This window comes from Rattus norvegicus, chromosome 2 (genome assembly GCF_021556685.1).
Source record: "Rattus norvegicus strain SHRSP/BbbUtx chromosome 2, alternate assembly SHRSP_T2T, whole genome shotgun sequence".
In the NCBI taxonomy this organism is placed as follows: Eukaryota; Metazoa; Chordata; class Mammalia; order Rodentia; family Muridae; genus Rattus; species Rattus norvegicus.
The window spans coordinates 108,186,722-108,207,910 of record NC_141535.1 but is presented as its reverse complement, the minus strand read 5'-3'; the positions used below and the strand labels follow the sequence as shown (position 1 = coordinate 108,207,910).

The 21,189-nt window shown below is 35.0% G+C and overlaps 1 protein-coding gene across 2 annotated transcripts in view; it reads left to right on the top strand.

The window, feature by feature from the left end:
- Positions 1-21,189, top strand: part of Naaladl2 (N-acetylated alpha-linked acidic dipeptidase-like 2) — a 1,374,648-nt gene that overhangs the window by 1,137,081 nt on the left and 216,378 nt on the right.

Genomic DNA, 21,189 nt, shown 5'->3' with positions numbered 1-21,189 from the left:
GCATAAGCCAAATTTTATGAAAATTTATTGCCATCAATATTTCTACCTATGATAAATTCTGTAGAGAGCGAGGTCAGAATGATGGCTCAGCACTCTTTACAGCGGATCTGGGCATATCACATGAGTCACAACCGCTTGTTCCACTAGTGCCACAGAAATACCCTCTACCAGCAGACACATCCATAAATAAAAATGAAAAAAAAATATGTATCAAATTCTCACCTGTATTACTGACTAGGAAAAAATTTAGAGACGGGTATGTACACAGATATGGATATTACATCGTTATAGTTATTACATCATTTATATTCAAAATATGCATACTTATGTAAATATCCCACATGATAAGTAACCTTACTAAGATAGTAGGTGTTTTTTCTTTTCAAGGTAGAAATTCTCAGTGGCTGTATTAGATGGGCTGTGGGACAGATTTGGAAGACCTGAACATGTTGGCATTCACAAACTTACAGTGCATTTATTAGCCTGAAGACTGCCCTATCTGTGTTTGTTCTCCAGAAGATTTTCATCCCACTCAAAATAATTTTAGTTTTAACCAAATCTGAGCCAATGAACAGACCATAAGCCACTGAATGGTCTGTGACAAATGTATCTTGTTTTATTTCAAAGGATTTGAGCTTGGGATCACATCCTCAATTCCAAAACAAATACCTCTCCTCCTGTCATCTGCTGCCCAATATAAACTTCCCACCTGCATTTCTAATTATGATACAGAAAAAACTATGGAACAAAGGATTGTTTTTATGATTTTTTTTCCTCTCAGGAAAGACAAAATTAGTTATACATATACACGAAGGACAGTCTCTTAGTCTCTTGTGCTAGAATACTTTCTAATTGTTTAAAAACTATTTTACATGCCTGACATTTTCTTTAGGGCATACTAGCATATTATTATAAAAGCTTACTTGTGGCCATTTTCTATATTTATAAAATAATATTGTTGTTTATGAATAGCAGCATTATCTTAAATATTAACATAGTGAATAGCAATGTACATTCTAAGCACATTTGTAAAGCTTTGTTCAGTTTATGCATTTATTCAGTGCTTTCTTTTTCCTGAAGAGTTATTTTGTTATTTTTAGCTCTGTGATACTGGACTTAATAATAATATCACCACTGTATTTTGACTGAGTGTCTGAAAACAACATATGTGACCAACAATTAGAAATCTAGGGTAAATTCTGAGTTCCCAACAATATCCTCATAGGAAAACTGTCAGAACTAGTATTTTTTATACTTTTTTTTAATCTTAAAAGGGTTGTGATACATATAGCAGGGTTAGTATCTAATGCTATCACCACAGAGACATTTGTTGTTCTAGATAAACTTTGGGGTCAGTTGATTAAATGAGTAGTCACCTACCCAAACAGCAAATGATACACAAACAGGCTTTATTCTTTAACTCATTAATTCTATTCCTATTCAACCACCGAACATTGAAATTAAGAATCATATATCAACCTTGGTAGCTTTATAATACCTTTATCCGTGAACTATGCCATCAGTAAATATCCATGGGCACAGCCTGGTTCTCCAGTTGTTTGCCAGAGTAAGCAAGATACCTTACTCTAACAGAATTATAAATGCTCTCTCATCCCTCAAATTTGTCTGGATATACCTTAATATCTATCCCCTTCAAAAAATAATAAGCAGTTTTATAATTTTCTGAGGTTTTAGATCAATCTGTACTTATTTTTCTCAGGTAGATATTCACTGTACTGACATGTATATGTGAAATCTTAATTTTATCTGAGTTTTATTTTTTACTCTTAATTTTAACAGCATGGTTTTCAGATAATACAAATGTAAGCATCATTTTGTTGGGGTCTAGTAAAACTTGAAAAATGATAGGCGATTAAGAGAGAAGCACAAGTATGAATAGTCCACTTTGTTATTTTTAACATGTCTTCTGAGCTTCACCAAATGTTAGGAAAAGGGAAGACCACAAAATATATCTAGCTCACCTATTTTTAAAAATTATACAGAGGGAGCAATACATTGTGAAATTTACCTTTAAAAAAAGTAAAATTATGGCTTTAGACCCAACAATTTTAGATGATAGTTTCACTAAACTTAGACTATAATTTTTGAATTGAGTATATTATTTGTAAATATACTTCTTAAGCCTTGTCAGAAAAAATAATAGAAAACAATAGCATAAATCTCATGTCCATTAAATATTTCACATTTCTGTCTTATTGTTCTTATTTTATTTTTTATATTCTATATTTAATGTTACACATTCTTTTTTCATATTCTAACTATTATTCTTGCCCCTTAAAACTCATCTTGTCAGGGATTTATAATTTTTCCCATTTATTTCATTTTCTATATGGACAAAGACATTTTTCTAGTTATATGAAGTTGTTGTCATATTTGTATTGTTAGAATCTTCATAAATCACAACCAATAAAGTTAACCTCTATTACTCTGACAAATGTCATAGAGTATAGGGGGAGAACTGGTGTCAGAGGGACCTAATATTTATTACCATAGCATCTATCATATTTCCAAGGTCAAGAAAAAGTTATGCGAAATAATTTAAAATCATGTAATAATTACCATACAGATCAACTGGTAAAAAGCCTGGAATATTTTTTAAAAATCTAATGACAATAGTTCCCTCTTATTTACACGCCAACGTTAGGGAGAAGCTGACTCTTATTGCAATAGGGTTTTGTTAACAGGTGCCTGTTCTTGCCAGTCTCTAACTTATATGTTAGAGATAAAGCCTGTGTCTACTCCTTTTTATAATGAGTGGTTAGAATCAGATTTAGTGACTTATGGAAAACAAAACAGAAAAGAATATCAACTCTAGAATCTGAGATAGTAACAAGTATGATTTATCAATTCAAACTGAACTGCAGTATGTGAAGATGTTCTTGAGATCGGGGAAGAAGCTAAAAAAAATTGCTAGCATTCAGTTTCGTTCTTTTATTCCCCTCAACTGTCAGCATGTGTTCCCTTTTAGGATAAGTCCTACAAATGTGTATTTTATTCTTTTTTTTTCTTTTTTTTTTATTAACTTGAGTATTTCTTATATACATTTCGAGTGTTATTCCCTTTCCCGGTTTCCAGGCAAACATCCCCCTCCCCCCTCCCCTTCTTTATGGGTGTTCCCCTCCCAACCCTCCCCCCATTGCCGCCCTCCCCCCATAGACTAGTTCACTGGGGTTCAGTCTTAGCAGGACCCAGGGCTTCCCCTTCCACTGGTGCTCTTACTAGGATATTCATTATTCTTTTAACAGAAGTTACATTCTCCAATTTAAACTTGTGGGATCTGAACTAAATACATAACACCACCGCTTAAAAGGCTCAGGAAACGTTGCAGAAGAGAAGCAGAAATAGTTTTAGGGTTAGAGGATCAGAGAGTTTGCTGAGAGATTGTGTTTCCTAGTAATGTGAGAAGCTACAACATCATGTCTGGGCAACATTAATACCCAAACATGAGTAAAACAAGGACAACACCAATGAGGAAGCCAAAGTGAATGGGGAGAACCCATGTTTCTTAAAACATTGTCTATCCTATAATCATCTAAAGAAGATTTATTAGTTGTTATATGTTTTGTATAATAAAAATTCCAAAAAATAATTTCTTACCAGCTATTTATGAATAAACTGAATGCCATGCTGAAGTCTTTACTGGAAACTCCACTGCTCAGAGTGAGGCACTGTATTGCAGCCGTAAGGAGTATTTTACTCTGCATTTCTTTTCATCATCTCGTCCAGTGCTTCTCTTCCATTCTTTTTCCACCGCCTTTGGTATCTAACTTGAACTCAAAATGAGACAACCCATTGTACCTGTTGTCTCATTCTTTTTCTCCCCTCAACTGTCGCATGTACTTAATTATGTATGGGTGTGAAGTTCAGTGAAGAATCTTTTAAAAATGGGATGAATTCACAATATTATAGGTTTTAGAATGCCTTTACTTCAAGGAAAAAATGGTCTTCATGGGTCCATCAGATTTATTGGGTATCTGTGCTATGCACAATATAAACTGTTCTCAGTGTGGCATCCTCATAAAGATAGCCCATAATAGACATTTGCTCCATGTTTATTTTCAACTGTGCTTGTGGCATTGACTATTTTTATTTCTAAACTATTTACAAAGCAAAATGCATGCTGATAGGAGCCATTGGCCATCTGCCACCACCACAATGCACACAGTCATTAAGTTACCTCTACTGATTTGTCCCCGCAAGCATTGTTGTAGTTCTGGTGATGACACTATGTCATATTTCTGGGTCGATCTAGTTTCTCTTTTGGACAGCAAGAATAAAACCACATGGCAAGATAAAGAACTTTTCTAAGGAATACTTATTAGCTTGGATGAGGCTAGAACTCTAGGAACAATTGCCACAATTCAAATTATACACTCAGAGCAAATTACCAAATGGTGAACAATAGGAAGTGAATCCCCCAGATAAAGTGAAAATATGAAGCTAGAAGGCTGATGGAAGATTAATAGACATCCAGTTTGCTATTAAAAAAATAGTATGAGTGCATTACAGGGTGCCTTAAAAGGAGTTTGAGTGAAGAAAGTGTACCCACATATTTATAGAATTATTATACAATCATACTTATCAGTACCTATCTAGAGCATTAACTCTGTTGAATATATGAACTCTATTCCTATTCATCCTTTTGTTTTTTCACGTTAAATACACATGGATGTATTTGCAACTATGTAATGCTTCTTTTAATTAGAGGATGTAGTGAAAATATCCTCAGATATCATACTTGTGTTATTTTCAAGCTTTTCTTGGTTAAAGTATGTAAACTATGTGTTAGACAAAAGTCTCAATTCTGTAAAGACAGCTGAGTAGAAGAAGTTGATAAGCACAATTCTTCATTCCCCTATCCCCTCCCATCCCACTGAAAAATTGCTGGTCATGTTTGTGGTGTGAACAGCTGCAATTTTAGGGGCTGTTTTGCAAGGCTATAAAAGATATGCAAAAATAATGTTGTGACCAGAGTCAGTACTTCTTTCTAAACAAGGCTTTAAAAATCTTGCACTAGTTATCCAAATAACTAGGATCCTGTTGTTGGTAAATTATTTCTTTGGTTTTTCAACACTTTGACTTATCTAATATCGCTTTCAGCCCTGAAATATTCTCACTGTAGAACCTGAAAAAGAATATATGTATATATTAGTGTAACATTAATATTTATATAAATTTCTTAATAAGCACATATTTGCTATAATTTTACCACTATGCATTCATTTACTAAGTGAATGGCTCAAACATAAAACATTCCCTTTAATTTAAAGGTGAAAAATATAAAACTATACACTATATAAGCAGAATTTTCTCCAGCATTTTTGATAAATTAAGAAATGGGAATTGTTTTGTGAACAATACACACTTTGATAGCATGCCATTATAGAACAGGGATAATTATATGGATGAAGGCTGAAGTAATCATTGTTCAGCTGTGTTATATACGTTGAACATTAAAAATTACAGCTGTGTAAACAAAATTTAGTTACTGTAGTCTGGCTAAAATAGGAGAAAAGCTTTGTTTTCAGAAAAATTCATATGTGATGACTTTGGTTGTAAACAGATTTTATCTGCACATTCTGCTAGTAGTTGCATGACTGAGCTGTTTTGGTAATTTGACAATTGTTAAATCAAGTATGACTTGTTCATGATTGAAACAGCCTTGGTGTACAAGTATTCTTTTCAGCATATATTCATAAGAAATATAAAAATAACATCTACTTTATATTCAGATTGTGCACCAGACCTACGCTATAAATGGGATAAATATATACAGCTAAGATTTTTGGTTATTCTACTATGAGTTTATGTGCATGTCTCAGTACAATGCTATAATCATGTAAAGTGCCTAGAATCACTGAGCTAGAGTTGAGGGGTCATTGAAACAGTCTATTTGACCTTCCTGTCTTCTCCTTGTCTTCAACTTTTATAGTTTTCTTAATTATGTTGAAGTAAGGTCCAAATTCCATGATATTTCATTTAGAATCTATGTGACCTCTATTGATCGTGTCCTTGTCATTGTCTAACTGCTAATTAGTCAATTAGCATCAAGGGTAGAGGAGCCAGCTTCAAAGCAAGATATACATGTGCCACCTTTGTGCTTCCTTCCCTATTGCTGGAAATATGCTCCCTTCCTGTGATTTCATATCTTCCAGATTAAGCTCTAAAAGTATAACTGTTTCATGCTTGTACTTCTTGAGATCATAATATAATTATATAGTTTTCCCATTCTCTTTCCTTCACCAGGCCCTCGTATACCCTTTTATTTTTTATCAAGTTTATTTTGCCTCTTTTTCTTTAATTGTTGCAAAATAATTCATATGAACTCCCTTATCTGACTCCACACCTTACTACAAAACTGTGTATTTATTTATTACCTTTTACATAAGATTAATATACCCACACAGGGACAAAAACATGCATATAGTCACAAAAGGTATGTTTTCAGTGTAACACAAATAAAATGTATATAGTAGTGACAGGACCATTGTTCACACACATGCACACAGGCACTTACACTTAAAATGATATATCTTTAAATAAATAACAATATATCCCTTCTTATTATAAATTATTTCTCCATGCTTATATTTCATTTTTCTTCTAATTTGTGTGCTTTATAAAACCATTGCCAATGTTTTATTTTTCTTTAAACATGCTCAAGTACTTATCAAAGTCTCATTAAACATTTCTTAGAGCCTATTTGTAGGTTTACATAGGAGAGTATAGCTACTCATTGACCCTTGAAAAAGGCCAGTTCTCTACTAACAAGGAATTTTGTCCTCTTTGACTAAGAGTTTGGAAAGTTTCACAGGGAGGAGGAAAGAAGGAAGAATTTACCCACATAACTTGTCAAGCGATCCATAGGTAAGGTGATAGATGTTGGAGCCAGCTCACACTTAGAAATAAATATGGGAGGATATATGATATGTTAGTCACAGAACCTTAGAGGATATTGATTACTGATCCATTGGGGAATTAATATTATTTAGCATTTCAAAATTTTTGGGTCTTAAGTAATATAAAGTTCTTTCATATTGTTTCCAATATTTTTGTGTACTGAAAGCCACTATTCTCATGGTGCATTTTTGATCATGGGAAATTCTGAGAAAAATTTAATGTATTCAAATATGAAGCACAACCATGGACGTGATTAAAGTCATCCTATGCATTTGGGTGACAGACTCATAAATACCGTAGTGAATGCAACTATTTGTTTAACAGCCACAATTCCAAATGTTTGTCCTGTTATATTTTCTCATTCAAAAAACATAAAAATGTTACATGATAATATTATACTTCATTTTTAATTGGATTATTTTTATTTATATTTCAAATGTTATCCCCTTTCCGGGTTTCCTGGCCATTCCCCTCCCCTTTCTTCTATGAGGGTGTCCCCTCCCCATCTCCCCTTCTCATCTCTCCAACCTGACATTCTTTTACACTTGGGAGTCGAGCCTTGGGAGGAACAAGGGCTTCTCCCATTGGTGCCCAACAATGCCATCCTCTGCTACATATGTAACTGGAGCTATGGGCCTCTCCATTTGTTATCTTTGGGTAGTGATTTAGTCCCTGAGAGCTCTGGTTGGTTGGTACTGATGTTCTTATGGGGTTATATGACCCTTCATCTACCTCAGTCCTTTCTCCTACAATGGAGAACCTGCTCTCAGTTCAGTGGTTGGCTGCTAGCATTAGCTTCTGCATTTGTCATGATCTGGCAGAACCTCTCAGGAGACAGCTATATCAGGTTTCTGTCAGTATTCACTTCTTAGCATTAGCGATATTGCTTGGTTTGGTGGCTATATGTATATGGACTGGAACAAATTAGGGCAATCTCTGGATAGTGATTCCTTCAGTCTCTGCTCCAAAGTTTGACTCCATATCTCCTCCTATGAATATCTTTGTTCCTCTTCCTAAGAAGGACTGAAGCATCCGTATCTTAGTCATTCTTCTTCTTGAGCTTCATGTGGTCTGTGAATTATGTCGTGCATAATTTGAGCTTTTGGGCCAATATCCACTTATCAGTGAGTGCATATATCATGTGAATGTGTTGGGTTTTTTGTGATTGTGTTACCTCACTCAGAATGATATTTTCTAGTTCTATCCATTTGCCTATGAATTACATGAAGTCATTGTTTTTAATGGCTGAGTAGTACTCCATTGTGTAAATGTACTGCATTTTTCTGTTCCACATCTGTGTTGAAGGACATCTGGGTTCTTTCCAGCTTCTGGCTATTATAAATAAGGCTGCTATGAACATAGTGAAGCATGTGTTCTTGTTATATATTAGAGCATCTTTTGGGAATATGCCCAGGACTGGTATTTTTCTGATAACTAAGGATTTTGAACATTTGTTTAGGTGTTTCTCGGTCATTCAATATTCCTCAGTTGAGAATTCTTTGTTTAGCTCTGTACCCAATTTTTAATAAGGTAATTTGATTCTTTGGAGTCTAGCTTCTTGAATTTTTTGTATATATTCAATATTAGCCCTCTATTGGGTGATAGATTGGTAAACATTTCCTAAAATGTTGGTTGCTCTTTTGTCCTAATGACAGAGTCCTTTGCCTCCAGAAGCTTTGGAATATTTTACTTCTTAAATACAACATACTATCTATATATAAATATAACACATACCATGATTCTGAAATCTCTAGATCACAACTGCAATATTTCCATGAGAAATTGTGAACTAACATGTTTGGTGGCTCCTGGTACATAGTAGAGTCAGATTTTAAACTGAAGCCAAAATTCTTATTAACCGTACTGTACAATGAAGTATATTGAAAGTTGGTAGAAGTAATCTTTTAGAGTTGGCCATTCTGTAAAGAGCAGTACAACTGATCAGCCATTGTATAATGTTTTAAAGAGCTTTAATTTAGAATCCTTCCAAAAACAAATGATGAAATTAAATCTGAATACCCTTGAAAAGAGCTGATGAATGTGAAATGTTCTAAAATAAAATACACACACACACACACACACACACACACACACACTGAAAAACAATTAATCCATTCTTAAAATGGTGGTCACAAATAAAATGGTAAATGCCCTTAACTTTTTTTCCTTCATTTTTTTCAAACTTTAAATATCCCTTTTATTGATTCATAAATCTATTAATTAGCAATGAGAGACCTGAGGGCAACAGGAAATTGGATCCAAATTAAAAAGAAAAAGGAGGTAATTTGCTTTAAGACTAAAAGTTTGATGTTTAATTGAAGTTTAATCAGAAATGACCCATTGTTTGAAAAGCAGTGATGTCTTTTTTATTTTCACCAGGACTGGAGAAAATTTGAGATAAATAATTACTCTTAAATGGAAATTAAGGATTCAGTAATATCAGAAATCAACTAAATACATATAGTGCAGAATACATATTCTTTGCATTTTAATTCATTAGACAAATATTCTATTCTACATTGCTGACTTACGATCTTTAATGGTAAATATTGTCACACATATTCTCCACATATTCTCTCTACTATGAAAAAACAAGAACTTTATTTTAATACCTAGTTATTTAAGTAAGTGCAATTTTTTGTTGTTGTAAATTATTTCAGAATTAATTTGGCGTCTTTATTGGGTCTCAAGGAAATAAATGAAAAGAATGATTGAAATATATGAATTTAGCTAAATGAAACCATTGCCCCAATTATAAAGTTCTCCAGAAATAGAAATCATTCCTGGTCCTTGAAATTGAATCTACCTCCAGTACCTGTCTTACATTAAAAAAAATGGAAAATTTCATTTACCTTTAGTAAGTGGTAGATGAGACAAATACTATTTCCTAGGGATTTCTTACAGAATCAATGTGAAGTTGTTCATATGCTAAATAGGTATGCTATACCGTAAGGGGAATGAATATGTATAGAGGATTGAATGAACCATTTCCATAATTTTTCTCTCTGATTTTGCCACAATTACTGCCTCAGTTGGGCTTAGTATTTGATTTTTTAAAAAGGTAGATAATTTCAGAATTATATGCTAAACAGCGATGCTCAGACAGTCTTCTGCTCCAAGCTTAATGTCCTTCAATAATTTTTACCCAGATTGTGGAACAGGAGGTCAATTCCATCAATATAATATCTTTTCATTTTTTTGATAAAGGATTTGAAAGGGGAAAATTCCTTCTTAGGTTGGAATAATACTTTTGTTTCTTCTCAGGCTCACGTTGAGAGTCTTTTGCCCTTAACTTTAAGACCTTCAAATCCCTCAATTTTTCTACAGTTGATTAAGTAAATCCTTGAGGAAAGTACTGAGTGACTGTTGAGCAGAAAGCTTTTCAGGAGGCTAACAGACTCTGACCTTTGAAAAAGTTGTTAAATTAACTTGAGGCCTTTCCAGAGACCAGATTGTACAAAAGACCATGTCAAAATTTGGTATCCTCATTATCTAAAACACATCTTTCCCCTATGAGATCTGAGAATGCTGGCCCTTTTATCCCTGTCTTGCAACTTATTTGTCATAAGTCTAATATCTCATTGGCACAAGACATTCAATATTGCCATGGCATGTGTGAGTCTGTGCCACTCACCAAAGGTCGTGAGTCAGTTATGATTAAAGATGTTCCTGACGTTGATAATCAGCTGCAGATTTAACCTCTGTATTGTACTGCTATCATATACAATGATGAAGCTCACCTGAACTCTGGTTGCTATATAGTTTTATAGTCATGTTTCTTCCCAAAGAGAGAAGAGAGAGAGAGAGAGAGAGAGAGAGAGAGAGAGAGAGAGAGAGAGAGAGAGAGAGATTTGACAACAGATTAGTATTTAAGTTCTCTAAGTAGGTAGTTTCTGGAAGGAACCACAGTATATTAGCTCTGGGTATATACATTTTCTTTTGATAGAATATGGAGTACTTTTGACATGAGTTTAAAGTTTCAGATTAACGGTTAATTTTCAAACTTATGGAAATACAAGACAAGATTTTAAAAGGTGAATATTTGTATGATCTAAAGAGAAATTAGGGAAGTGCAAATCAAAACAATGTTAAGTTTCCATCTCACACCAGTCAGAATGGCTATGTTCAAAAACTCAGGTGACAACAGATGACGGCAAGGATGTGGAGAAAGAGGACCACCCCTCCACTGTTGGTGGGACTACAAGCTTGTACAATCACTCTGGAAATCAGTCTGGCAATTCTTCAGAAAATTAGAAATAGTTTTACCCAAAGACCCAGCTATATCACTCCTGGCTATATACTCAAAAGATGCTCCAACATATAACAAAGATATATAATCCACTATGTTCACAGCCTTCTATGTAATAGCCAGCAGCTGGAAACAACTCAGTTGTCCCACAATAGAGGAATGGATACAGAAAATATGGTACATTTATACTATGGAGTACTAATAAGCTATTAAAAACAATGATTTCCTGAAATTTGCAGGCAAATGGATGGAACTTGAAAATATCTTGAGTGAGGTAATCCAGTCACAAAGGACTACACATGGTATGTACTGACTGATAAATGTATTTTAGCCAAAAATAAGCTCAGAATACCCACGATACAGCTGACAGACCATGTGAAATTCAAGAAGAAAGATTACACCAAACTGTAGATGCTGTAGTACTATTCAGTAAGGGGAAGAGAATAATCTTTAGGAAGTAGACAGGAAGAGGGAACTGGGAGGGAGAAGTGAGGAAAAGAGAGGGCCAAATCATATATATGAGAAGATTGGGGAAAAGTACAGGGGGTGAGGAATTTGAAAGGAGGTATGTAGCAGTGGGGAAGGGTGAACTAGGGTTAGCCACTAGAAAGTCCCAGATACCAGGGATCCAAGGGGTTCCTAGGACCCAACAGGGAAGATTTTAGCCAAAATAATTAATAAAGGGGACATAGAACCTGTAGAGACCATATCATGTGGATAGGCACAGCTCCCGGTTGAGGGATGGGCCACTGACCCACCTCAAAAATATTAATCTAGAATTATGCCTGTCAAAAGGAAATGCAGTTGCAAAGAGTGGAGTAGAAACTGAAGGAAAGACCATCCAGAGACTGCCCCACCTACAGATCCATCTTATGTGCTGACACCAAACTCAGACACTATTGCTGATGCCAAGAAGTATCCAGGAATCCAGTATAGCTGTTCCCTGAGAGACTCTGCCAGAGTCAGACCAATACATATGCAAATGTACACAGGCAAACATTGGACTCAGTGCAGGACTACATTAGAGAACTTAGGGCAAGGACTGTAGGAGTTGAAGGATTTTGCAACCTCATAGAAGAACAGCAATTTCAACCAACCAGAACTCCCAGTGCTTCCAGGGACTAAACCACAAACCAAAGAGTATACAAGGGGTATCCATGGCTCCAGCTGGGTATGTAGTAGAGGACTGCCTCTTCTGGCATCACTGGGAGGGGGCGCCTTGGTCCTGTGGAGACTTGATGACCCTTGGTAGGGGAATGCTAGGCCACTGAGACTGGAGTGTGTGGGCCAGTAGGCAAGGAGAAGGGAGGAAGAGATAGGGGGCTTGCAGAGGGAAAACTGGGAAGAAGGATAACACTTGAAATGCAAATAAATAAAATAACATATATAATGGGAGAGGTTTTAAAGTATGTTAAATAGAGTTCTCTACACATAAAGTGAAAATAGATTTACTTGCAAGGAATTTCAGAAGTGTATATGTTAATGTATTAGAATTTATATTCTGTTATAGAGAATGCATTTTGTAGTCTTTTAAAATAGGTTCATTAATTGAAAATATTTTCTTACAATATATTCTGTTCCTGGTTTTTGCTCTCCTAAGTCTGTCCAGTTGCTTTTCAACTTTCAACCTCCGCAATTGATTTCATGTCTTCTTTATCTTTCTCTCTAGAAAAATCAAATAGGTAAACAGACAAATAAATAAAATATAAACCAGAACAAAAAAGAGGAATACACACACACACACACACACACACACACACACACACACACAAATGAACACATAAAAAAGAAAAACAAACTTGGAAACTATAGTTTATTGAGAATATATGAGCAAAAGATCAAAGCAAAAATGCCTGAACAAAGCAATATGGAACAAAAAGTATAGAAAAATACATTGAGCTCATTTTGTGTTTATCAACTATCACTGGCCAAGAGCACTTGTAGAAACCAATTTTCCTTCTTCTTTTTAAAATTTCTTTGTATTGTTGAAGAGATGTAGTTGCATTTATTTATTTTATAAGTTGATATAAGTTTTATTTTGATCAATTTGGCAATAAGCTTGTAGATTTAAAAACCAATATTTCAATTCCCATACTAAAATTTTACTCAGAAAGCTTTTCTTTAAAAAAAAGATTTATCTATTTTGTGAGTGTTTTGCCTGCATGTATGTATGTGTACCACATGCATGCTGGCTCCTTTCAAGGCAGGAAGAGAACACAATATCCCCTGGACCTAGTTTTTGAAACCTTCTAAACTAGGCTATTGGCAACTGAACCTGAGTCTCCTGGAAGAGCAGCCTTCCTCTTAGCCCTTTACAAAGCTTTTATAGTAACACAAGAAATTATTTCAAAACTTGCGTAAAAAATAATTATATTCTTTGAGGTTAAACTTTAAACTTAATTTCTGGTTTCTGCCTGCACTCAGAGCTGACCCAGTCCCACGGCTCTTTGTACCCAAATCCCCTGGAGAAGACAGCTGTACTCTCAGAGGTGCAGACAATCCTGAGGGCTCAGGGGAAACCACTACTTCTGTTCACATTCTTGGTCCAAGAGGAACCTGCCTAGAACCCTCTGGACAGAGGAACCTAAGAGGAGTCAGGGACAGGATCCTTCTAGTCTCTGCCTGCACTCTGAGCTAAAAGTCAGTCCAAGTTGCACTGGCACACCAGAGAGCAGAGGTTAGATCCCCACTTCTGCTCTGAAGGACCTGCCTGGAACCCTCCGGACACACAAACCCAGGAGCAATTTGGGACAGGATTCTTCCACTTTCTGCCTGCCCCCAAAGCTAACCGGGTCCCACCGCTCTCTGTACCCCAGATCCCATTGGGAGAAAGCTAGTATTCTTGAGTGCTGACACACAGGCTTACAGGAGTGTCAAGTCACTATTGAAGACAGCAAGACCAACTAACATCAGAGACAACCAGATGGCAAGAGGCAAGCATAAGGAACCTAAGCAATAGAAACCAAGACTGCTTGGCATCATGAGAGCCCAGTTCTACCACCAAAACAAATACTGGATATCCAAACACATGGGAAAAGCAAGATTTGAATTTAAAAATTACATCTCATGATGATGATAGAGGACTTTAAGAAGGACATAAATAAGAACTTCAAGTCTCTGAAGAAAGAAATTGAAGATCTCAGAAGATGGAAAGATCTCCCAAGTTCATGGATTGACAAGATTAATATAGTAAAAATGGCCATTTTGCCAAAAGCAATCTACAGATTCAATGCGATCCCCAACAAAAGTCCAACTCAATTTTCATAGTGTTAGAAAGAGCAATTTGCAAATTCATTTGGAATAACGAAAAACCCAGGGTAGGGAAAACTATTGTCAACAATAAAAGAGCTTCTGGGGAAATCACCACCCCTGACCTCAAGCTGTATTACAGAGCAGTAGTGATTAAAAAAAAAACAAAAACAAAAAACAAAAAACAAAACTGTATATGATATTGGTACAGAGACAGGCAGACAGGCAGATAGATCAACTGAATATAATTGAAGACAAAGAAATGATCCCACATGCCTATTGTCGCTTGATCTTTAACAAAGGAGCTAAAACCATACAGTGGAAAAAAGATGCCTTTTTTTACTACTGAATTTATCAAGGGCTTTAGAAGATCAGATCATTCACCTCTATAATTCACTTACATAAATATCTATGCTAAGATCTATAAAAATAAATGTATGTGAAATTTATTTTTAAACTACATTTATTTATTCTATGTGTGTGTATATGTGTGTGCGTGCGTGCACACACGCACACACACAAATGTGTACTTTGTATATACATGAATGTCACCTGTACTAGTTGGTTCTCTTATCTTACCACAATGATCCAAGTGATTAAATTCAGGTCAGGAGGATTGTTGTAAAGCCCCTCACCTACTGACTTATCTGGCTGGCCCTTTTTGATTATGTTTAAATGATACCATGGTTTAAATGTTAAGAGCCATGAATTAAGTGAGATGATGAGATTGCCTTCTAAGTAGTACCTAGCACATTTATTCAAAATTCTGTTGAGCCTTCTACTAATTTGAAATGTAAGTAAAGAAATACATCTAATAAAAATTTAAAGTAGCAGAAAAGTTAAAATAGCCAAAAAAAAAAAAAAAAAAAGAAAGAAAGAAAATCTGTATTACTTTGAGATTTGGCCATGCAGGTATTGCTCCAGTAGAAAAGATTCTGTAATGATTTTTAGCTTATTTTTATTGTTTTGAAATCATGAAATTGCCTAAGAATACTTCCTTTTTATTCTTTTCTTAAAATTCTATTTAATCTTTTTTTTACACTCGAGAATTTTTTCCCCATCCCAGTCCACCCTCTCACTGTTCCATATCCCATACCCCACACCCTACCAGATCTTCCCACTCCCTGTAGTCTCCAGTCTCTTGAGGGTTAAGTGCATCTTCTCTGACTAAACCAAGACCAGGCAGTTCTTTCCTGTGTCGGTGTTGGGGGCCTCATATCACCTGGCGTATACTGCCTGATTGGAGGTCCAGTATCTGAGAGATCTCGGGGTCCAGATTAATTAAGACTATTAGTCCTCCTACACGGTTGCCCTCCTCCTCAGCTTCTTCCATTTTTCTCTAATTCTACCACATCTATCCATGATTAAGGGATGAAAGTCATGACGGAAAGATTAAGGGATGTTATAGATGTAAGAGAGATATGTTTGTAAGTCTCTAAAATATAAAGAAGATTATCTGATCGAAGTATTTTATCAATAATACCTGACACAAAACTCACCTGGTTTAACTGGAATTATCCGAATTTTAAGATTTATATAAACATTATTCTTCTTAGGGAAAAGGAAGTCATGGAATGGTTTATGACTCTTTTTTGGAATATATGTTACTAATCCTGTTTGCTGTTAGTAGTGCACTGCTATGTTAGATTCCAGGGTTCAGACCTTAAGGCACTTTGGAATATGATTACATTCTCTCAGCAATAATATAAATTTCCTTAGATTTCTTTTGCTATTATCCATTCATCACAAACTTCCCAGGATTATGCTTTAATCTGAGTTACAGTAAAATTTACCAAGGACATCCTGACCGTGCAGAAGTACAGAAGTCCGTAGCTCCTGTACAATCATACATGGTAGATTCAGAGACCGTGTTTATGATTCTTAGTTTACTAAATAGCAGTATTTACACCTCACTTTAGTCTTCTCTTTGTGTGTACATGTATACATGCACATAAACATACAAACATACACACACATACACACAAGCACACGCATACACATTTTATCTCTGACCTCAAAAAATAACTCAAAATTTCTAAAATATTTATTAGGTGCACAAACCCATGTGACACACAGCAGATCTCTAGGACTGTGTTTTGTGACTCTGTGAGAACAGGTAGTCATTTTAATAGCCTATTCTTTATTTCATGTATTTAAGTTGAATTAAATTTTTTAATGTCTTTCCTAGGACTAAAATTAGAACACTAAATCAATTGGAGTGGGCTTATAGAGGTAGCCTGAGTATTTTCAATTATGCCAGTACTATGTATAGAACTTCCTAGAACTTGGAAATAATTAAAATATAAAAAAATGAGTGTGTTCGGGAAATAATGTGCCAATATTGTTCCACATTTGACCCTTGGATGGTTACTCTTTTATTTAAATTCTACATTATCTCTGTTCTATTTTATATTGAGTAGCAATGAGAACATTATGTTTCAAAAATTATGGCTTTAATTACCTCTTCCATCTGTCCAGAACAAAATGAATGTCAGTGCCATTCAAAGGCTACAAGTGTTTTAATTTCATATATTAAATTTAAGTATTGATGTGTATCATCTTGATTGCAGAGAGAATATTACAATGAAGGAAGTGTGTGCGGTACTTTTGGTTTCGATTTTCTTTCTTTCAAGGAGGGAGTCTTTGATTACAGCCTTGAAAATGTTTGTAGCTCTTCGATTACTTGTGGAGAGTAGACCGAGGCTGAGAAGAGATTCAAACAGAATCTGGAGTAGTTATCCTTGAGCAATACACAGAACCTTTGCAGTGGGGAAGCAGAATGGTGTTAGAAGTTTTGCCTATGAAGCCCGATACATTGCAGTTTGTATACAATTATACCAAATATTTATAGTGTGATTCTATCTGTATAGTGTGGCTCATCTATAAAGATTAGGAAGAGATAGCTCTTACCTCACAGACACAGAAACAGAATAAACTTGCTGAGATGGATATGAGACTATAAGCATGGAGTGGTAGTGCTAGAATGTGAAAGATCATAGCTGTCCTTATAGTTCAACATTGTGCCTACCACGTTACAGAAAAGTGAGAAAGAAAAGTGAGTTTTTATAAGTGATGATATTCGAATATATCTTCATTTTAATATCTATTTCTTCCTTAAAAGATGTTTTTGTATGCCATTTCTTTGTTAAATGTTGATATAATTTCCTGATGAAGAAAAGTTGATCATGTTTGCACTTACAATTGTGGATGATCATACTTAGCCTGACACATTGAATGAGTTACACAAAGATCACTGAGTAGTTTTAGCTACTTTAATGACAAACATGATGTAAAAATATCACAGAGTAGGGGAAGACATTACAGGAACTGTATAATAAATTGGTGGGAAATAGAGGAAAATCTACTCTATGAATACACCAGAATAAAAGGGAGAAAGAATAGTTGAAGATGAAGTGAAAAATTGCATAAATAAAACCTTAAGGAAGGTTAGAGTCAAGATTTGGTGAACATGTTGTTATAGCAGAAATAAACAATACGAGATAATATGAATGAGTTTTTTCAGCACAAAAGAATGGTTTAGAAACAAGAGACTAATGACAGGTATGACTTGGCTCTGTGATGGTGTACATGCTTAGGCTTTCCCATATGTTCATCATGGAGTAAAAGCGAAAAGTAACTGAACTATAGCCATGGGTAGGATTTGTAAGATTTGCCTCAATTTCCAGATAGTTCCATAAAACAGATGATGAGTTAAATTAGAATATATAGAGAGTTAGATAAATATTAATATTTTTAGAGTATTGAAGTGTTGTCATTGAAAATAAAGTCAGGACAATCTACATGATGATATGCTGGAACAAAACAAATATAGATACATATACATAAAACATATAGACAGATAAAACACACATACACAATTTAATATTTCACAAGGATTTTGTAGATAAGGAAAATTTATGAATGACAAGCAAATGACAGAACTAAATATAATTTGCTTTCATTCTGCCAAACTGAACTGACAACAAACAAACTCACCTGGGAAGGATACTATTCATATTTGAAACCTTCCTGATAGGATTTCCAGGTTCCATATAATAATGTTTTAAAAGCTTTAACTTTCACAATGATTATTGTATAAAACAGTTATTATAAGCAACATATTCCAAATGATTGGTAATTTACTTCCCTTTCTTTACCTTCAGCAATGAAATATTATTAAGCAAACATCACCTATAGTGACTGTAAGCATCATTGAAATTTTTACAAACTGTTTCTCTTTCAGTCTTTTCTGAAGATACTTGTTTATACAACATGATTTTTATTTATAATATAACTGTTATATTCACATGCATAGAAAACATGATGCTATCTTCATCTTTGGTAGTAAAGAGTCTTTCATGTCCTCAAATTCTGTTAAATGCTGTATTGATAAAGATTTTGTCCTAAACTTAAGGAATATCCATGATAAACACTATATGTTAAATAATCATTTAAAATTAAGTAAATTAAGTAGGTGTGGTAGTGACCACCTTCAGTCTGGCTCTCTAGAGGCAGAGGCAGGTATAGCTCTGTAAGTTTAAGGCCTGACTCATCTACACACTGAGTTCCGGGACAATAGGGGCTCCACAGCAATATTCTGTCTCATTGAACTGTTATGTAAATGGACAGATGGATAGCTAGGTCTACAGATAGATAGACAAAAAGAAAAAGGAAAACAACAACAAAAGCAATTATGTAAATGAGGAGAGCTCAGATGATGAAACTGTGTACTACGAAGCCTGAAGATCTGAGTTTAATCCCTGGAACCTTTGAAGCAGTAAGATAGACTCATTTCTCTCTAGTTGTCACCCGACTTCTACATGTCTACTGTGGCATGCATGTGTGTCCCTTCATGACACATAATAAATTTTTAAAATGTTTATAATTATTAGTTTGTACAAACAAGTATACTTTAATAAGAGTAAGGATTAAGAGAAAAAAAGAAAAGTAAAACATATGCTTGTGAATAATATGAAGATGTGTGTGTGTGAGTGAGTGCGTGCGTGTGTGTGTGTGTGTGTGTGTGTGTGTGTGTGTGTAATTGGATAGGGATTTGAATGGAAAAGAAAGCAGCAGAGAAGAAAGAAGAAGCAAGAAAAAAGAGTAGAAAAAGATAATGAGAGAAATAGACAAAGTATTTTCGGATTATATTTTGGAGAGAGAGAAAGACATGAAAGCACAAAGGGGACTATTTGGGCAAATAAAAGGGACTAGGAAAGTTGACAAGGGCACAGAAAATGGAGAGAATAAGGAAAATAATTGTTAAATCACAATGAATACAGCAAAAGAATCATCATACCTGCACTAATTTAAGTTTAGAGTAATCTCTATTCTATATATAATAAACATTCTAGTTTCCAAGATAGTGTTGATGGCTCTTATGAGAGTAGATAAACCACATGACCCCAGCTTTCTCTATATGTCTGTCATTTCTTCATTGCCTGTTGCCCCAGTCAGATCAATTGCAAAGCCCTGCACATCACAACATTGCACCTTATTGTGTTCCTTGAATCTCATTCCTCCCCCTCCTCCTTTGAGAACACTGCTTCAATTCAGAGGAAATAGCTACAAAATATTGGGTCTTATATAATTTGTGCAAAGTTTTATGATACTTTGTATTGATTGGGATCTGATAGAGCTTTTAACACATTTGTTTTCAGTTGGTAGACCAGATGAAATGAGGGCTGAGACTAGTATGGGTAGGTACGAATACCACTTAGTTAATACATGTCTTTTCCAGTCTTCATCTGAGTATCTGCAAAACATTCTGATAGCATAATCTTAAGCATTACTACATTATACAAATTCTGCTCTGATATTGATTATCACCAATACATAGTATAATAAAAATAGCAAATTCAGATCATTACTTTCCTACAGCCATTGTTGACTTTACTATATTAAATGATTTTTAAGGATGATTCTCAGTCTATCTCTTTATTAAGTAATATTTATCTATCTATCGTCTTCTATCTACCTACATACTTATATAGATTATGTCAAAATTTTTCTGTTTCCTATAATATTAAAGTCTTCGAGTTAGTACTGCTGTGATGAAACTTCATAACCAATGGCAACTTGGGAAAGAAAGAGTTTATTTTACTCAGTTTCATATAGCAAAACAGTGATGGCAGAAACTCAGGCAGGGCAGAAACCTGAAGCTGCCTCTGATTCAGGCGCCATGGAGATACACTCCTTACTGTTGCTCTACATGTTTTACTCGGCCTGCTTTCTAATAGAACATAGATTCCCCAGCTCAAGATGGCACCACACACAATGGACTAGGCCATTCCTCAATCATTCATTAATCAAGAAAATGCTTTTCAACTATATCCCTTGGAGGATTTTCTTTCCTTTTCTTTCCTTTTAAATTGTGGTTTTCTCATTTCAGATGATGCTTGGGTCAAACTGCCATAAATCTGTCCAACACAATTAACCATTATCGGCTTGACACATAATCACATTACCATTAAGCCACAAAACTTTCCTTCCTATTCATCTTCAACATCTCACATTAAAAATATAAATAGCTTAAGGCCTTACAGTCTTTGCACATTCAAACACATTAAAGGCAGTAAAAGTTCACTTCCTTTAAAATATCCAGTATCTTCCCCTTCTCCTCAACTCCAGCAGATGGGAGAGCTAGTCCTGGGATCAGGAAATCAGAAGGGCTGGCTCTGTCTCTTGATGACTGAAGCATTCAGTAGCCTGGCTGGGAGAGTGCGGGAGAGCTCACTCTGGTGGTCAGGGTGCAGGAGAGCTGCCATGCA